This window comes from Magnolia sinica, chromosome 13 (assembly GCF_029962835.1).
Source record: "Magnolia sinica isolate HGM2019 chromosome 13, MsV1, whole genome shotgun sequence".
Lineage (NCBI taxonomy): Eukaryota > Viridiplantae > Streptophyta > Magnoliopsida > Magnoliales > Magnoliaceae > Magnolia > Magnolia sinica.
Window position 1 is genome coordinate 84252341 of NC_080585.1, and position 5524 is coordinate 84257864.

Consider the following 5524-nt stretch of genomic DNA (forward strand, 5'->3'; position numbering starts at 1 on the left):
ACCTGTGTCTATTGATCACATTGCTCCTTTTGGTATCCTTCCACTTCTTCAAGCTGTAGGATGGGATAACATCTTACATTAGGTGGGCCTGCATACCATTTTATTGCTCAGTCCATGTTTGTATTGCTAATTTTTTGACTGAGAATTCAACGTTTAAAATTGATGCTAGAGAGGGTCCATTTGAAATTGATCGCCATCTGATTCCAGGGCTAATGGACATACCTGTTAATGACGAGGGTATTCCTATTCATACTCTAGTTGAGAAACCCTCAGAATCTGAAAAACGCATGCTCACTAGAGATTTATGCAATATGAATGTGCAATGGACTCATAAAGGGAATGTGCTCCCCTTAAAGTACTTGTTACCCAGATATAGGGTTCTCCATAGAATCTTTATTTCAAATCTGTATCCGCGTTCTGGTAATAAAACAGAACTAACTTCCTTTATGGTTTGAGTTTTTCATTCTGTCATCTCTAGTACTAAAGTTTGTCTTCCTTCGTTAATATGTCATTCCATCATTTAGTTTCGTCTCCATCCAGGTCATAGTGATATTCCATTTGCCTATCTTATGACTGTGTTAGCTTCTCACATGCTAGTTACTATGCCTATTGGAGAGGCTCCTATCCATTATCTTATTTTTAACAATTCAAATATTAACAAGATGAAATTGGAATTGGCTCCTGGCCAAGTGGATGTTGGTGGTGGTGGAGCTGAAGCAGGGAATGAAGAAGAAGCTGGCAATCTTCCTCCTGATGATATTAATATAGATGATATTTTTGATGAACTTGAATCAGATTCTACTAATGATCCTGACTATGAACCATCTAATTTTGATGCGCATCTTCGTGCACTTGAGGAGAAGGTAGAGAAATGAATGTTGCCCATGATTTACAATTTAAATATATGCGCAAGTATCTTAGGCGCTCAAGTAAGGGCCTTCATCAACTTGATCCTACCATACCTACTCCTTCTGGATTTGATTAGATGGTTTATCCTTTGGTCTGTAATAACTTTTCTACTACTTTGCTTTGGTTTGTGAGTGGACTTTGGTTTACTTCAGTTTGGTTAACTACTTTGGTTTATGTTGGGTAATGAGATGTGAACTTTGAATTTGCTTATATTTTTCTCATATATTGCCTAGTTAATTCCTTTATTGCTCTCTTGTTCGTTTTTCTCTTCCATATCTTATTTGCTTCCTTTGTCATATTGTGACAAAAAGGGGTAGAAGATTTCATGTTTTTTTTTGGATTAATTGGAATGGATATGGATTGTTGGTAGTAGCATTAATTTATATATGTGTGTGTGTGCGTGCACGCGCGCTACTCAGGGGCAGTAAATAAGTAAGGTTTTGACTTGTTTTGCCTAACTCTTGCATATTTCTTTAACCAGACTGGTTTCCTTCTATAACTGGTGCATGATTCTTTATTGAGCATGTTGTGCTTCTCTTATTTTTATTGGAGTGTGTTTTGTCACAAATTTGACAAAGGGGGAGATTGTAAGTGCTATGGTTTCCTACTCCTTTGGTTGTTAAATTTTATGGTGCCAAAAACACAATCTGAGTCTTGTGTAGCATGTTGATTTATATGATTAAGACACTGTATCACAATGCTTCAAGTTAAGAAAGAACGGTGATCTACTTCAAGAAATGCAAGTTGAAGTACTTTGTCCACTTCTGTAAGCTTCAATGTTCAGAGTTTTTAAAGCTACATCGAAAAGACGAGTGCTTGTTCAAGATTCAAGATAATGTTCAACTCAAGATGAAGAACAACTCAAGAACGACAAATCCAAGCTTTAGAAGATCTAAAGTTCAAGCTACATCATGTAAAGATCTCAAGCTTCATAATCTTCAAAGGTCAACCATCATCTGAAGAAATGGAGTTTCAATGTTCATACTTCATGTCCTAGGTATGAAAGACCTTAGATTGACCTTAGGGTAGGTCATTTTGTATACATAATTCAAATTGAATCACTTTATATGAATTTGGACTGTTTTAAGACTAGTCCTGAACCCTGTTTGACTAGTCATAGCACTGCCTCGACCAGTCTAAGAAATTCCAGGACCAGTCCTAAGTTGTTGCAAATTTTCAGAATTTTTTGGTTGAGCCACGACCAGTCCTAGACTCTTCTCGACCAGTCGTGTGAACAGTGTACGATTCATTCAAGACCAATCCAGCAGCTTCGACTTAAACTATAGCAATGAAACCTGCTACCTCACGACCAATCGTAGGATGGTCACAACTAGTCGTGAACAGCCTACGACCAGTCGTGGAACGGTTTTATTCAATTGCGCTCAAAAATTGGAAAATCTGTTCGACCTACGATCAGTCGTAGTGTCCTCAGGACCAGTCGAAGATGTGATTTCTGTAACTATAAATAGAGCACGAATTTCAGAGTTTCATAATCGAATTAAAAGTAAAATCAAGGCATCACTCTGAGATAAGTTTGTATTCTTTTTTAAGCTACATTGTGCATATTTAATATTCTCTTTTGTTAGCTTTATCGATTTGATTTTGTTTCTATATTCCAATCTAATTTGAAAGGGGAATTGTTGTACTCCTTCTTCTTGGAATCAAAATCAAATAGAGCTAGCCCAATTGGTTTAATTTAAAATCAATTAGAACCTAGAACCATTTCTTAAGTGAGTATTGGACATTGAACTTCTACTTTCGAACTTCTACTCTGACTTGGTTCTTCCGGGCTGCAACAAAAGGAGAAATCCAAGTATTTTATATTATTGTAAATTTCTTTATTTTGGTTTCTTTTGAGATTAAGCCAGAAAAATCTCATTGTGTTGGTTATCTAAGGAGAGACAAAAAACTCAGAGGTTGGGGTTTTTGAATTGTGTTAGCCCATTTGAAAGACACAATTGTGAAGGTTTTGGCTGAACCTGAGAAAAACCTATTTTTCATAGTGAACGCTAATATCTCCTGTGTGAGGATATTAGGAGTGGAGTAGCAAGCTGTGTGGCTGTTGTTTAACAGTTGGTGTACACACAGGCGAACCACTATAATTCTTTGTGTCTTGTGATTTGTATGTTTGTGTAATTTTTATTTCTTTTTTCATTCAAATTTGTGGGATGTATGTGTGGATGTGAATGTTGTAATATTTACATTTCAAGCATTGTGAGGAATGTTGTAATAGTTTAGACTTTCTTTCTTGCTATTTCTTTTTATTCCTCTTCAGTTTGAGTTTTTGATACAAAGACCTTTCTAGAAATAAGGTTGTCCTACCATAAACCTTGGTTTTTGGTGTAAGGTTGTCCTTAGAACAACATTTGTATCAACCTCTCAAGACTAGAATTTTGAGGTTGCTTTTCATTTCAGTACTGTGTTTTATTTATTATGCTATCTTTCCTTTATTCATTTATATTCCGCTATTAAAGTTTTAATTTGGCATAGTCCTATTCACCCCCCCCCCCCTCTAGGACATATAGCTCAGCCTTTTTCAGGTGTTGCCTAAGTTATTATTCGTACCAAGCGAGCTTGCCCAGTGCTGTGCGACGAGATCATGGCCGGTTGCGAAACTCTTCATCTCAGAGGCGATGAGCAATGGTCGAGGCTCTAGCGTAGCATAGGGCATGATTGTGATGGCATGTTAGCAGTGCTCGTTGAGCATGTCTCAATGGGCTCCCGTTATTCTCTGCAGCCAACCACCCGAACATGCCCCGTTCCACTCTTGGACCAATGGTGTCGCTCGCGCGTGCCTTGGCTCTAACTTGGCTGCCTGTGCGTCATTACCCGGTTCAAGGGAACCCATCAGCAAGTTCTTCTCTTGCCTCTCACTCCCGCCATTAGGCGGGCCTCGAAGCGGTGGCTGCATGTCCACGACTCCATCGATCGATGGGCGCCCTGGCTCACAGCACCCTCGCATGCTTTCAGATGCTGTCAGCCGGGCTCTGAAACCCCACCTCTTCCTTCCGTTGCTCCTAGCGAAGGATGGCCTGCTCCGATGCCCGACCTCAAGTTGGGATGGCGGCGCGAACGACTACTACCTAGTTGATCCTACCAGTAGTCATATGCTTGTCTCAAAGATTAAGCCATGCATGTGTAAGTATGAACTAATTCAGACTGTGAAATTGTAAATGACTCAATAAATCAGTTATAGCTTGTTTGATGGTAACTGCTACTTGGATAACCGTAGTAATTCTAGAGCTAATACGTGTAACAAACCCCGACTTCTAGAAGGGATGCATTTATTAGATAAAAGGTCGACGTGGGCTCTGCCCATCGCTCTGATGATTCATGATAACTTTACGAATCGCACGGCCCTTGTGTTGGCGACGCATCATTCAAATTTTTGCCCTATCAACTTTCAATGGTAGGATAATGGCCTACTATGGTGGTGACGGAGAATTAGGGTTCGATTCCGGAGAGGGAGCCTGAGAAACAGCTACCACATCCAAGGAAGGCAACAGGCGCCCCTAATCCTGACATGGGGAGGTAATAAAAATAAATAACAATACTGGGCTCTTCGAGTCTGGTAATTGGAATGAGTACAATCTAAATCCCTTAACGAGGATCCATTAGAGGGCAAGTTTGGTGCCAGCAGCCACGGTAATTTCAGCTCCAATAGCATATATTTAAGTTGTTGCAGTTAAAAAGCTTGTAGTTAAACTTTAGGATGGGCCGACCGGTCCGCCTCTGGGTGTGTACCGGTCGTCTCGTCCCTTTTACCGGCGATGCGCTCTTAGCCTTAACTGGCCGAGTCGTGCAACCGGTGCTGTTACTTTGAAGAAATTAGAGTGCTCAAAGCAAGCCCAAACTCTGGATACATTAACATGGGATAACATCACAGGATTTCGGTCCTATTCTGTTGGCCTTCAAATCTCTACTCCGACTTGGTTCTTCTGGGCTGCTACAACGAAGGAGAAAATCAGGTATTTTACAATTTGTATAATTTACATTGTTTGGTTTTATTTGAGGTTAAGCCAGAAAAACCTTAAAGTTGTTGGTTATCTGAGGAGAGCCAGAAAACTCATAAGTGAGGGTTTTTGAATTGTGTAAGCCCTTTGAAAAGGACACAATTGTGAAGGTTTTGGGTGAACCTGTGAAAACCTATTTGATAGTGAACGCTAATATCCCCTGTGTGAGGATATTAGGAGTGGAGTAGCATTCTGTGTGGCTGTTGTTTAACAGTTGGTGAACACACAAGTAAACCACTATAATTCTTTGTGTTGTGGATGTGTGATTTATATTTCCTATCTTTTATCATTCAGAATTGTGGAATGTATGTGTGGATGAGAATGTTGTAAATTTTACATTTCAAGCTCAGTGGAGAATGTTGTAATAATTTAGATTTACATTTCAGCATTATATTTTTGCTATCTCTTTACTACATTGAGCTTCAGTTTCTCTATTTGTTCTAGAAATAAGGTTGTCCTACCATAAACTTTGGTTTTTGGTGTAAGGTTGTCCTCAGAACAATTTTTGTTTCTATTTCTCTATTTTAGGTTGCTTTCCATTCCTATACTGTGATTGGTATATAGTACTATCTATTCTTTGTTTCATATTCCGCTGTATTTAA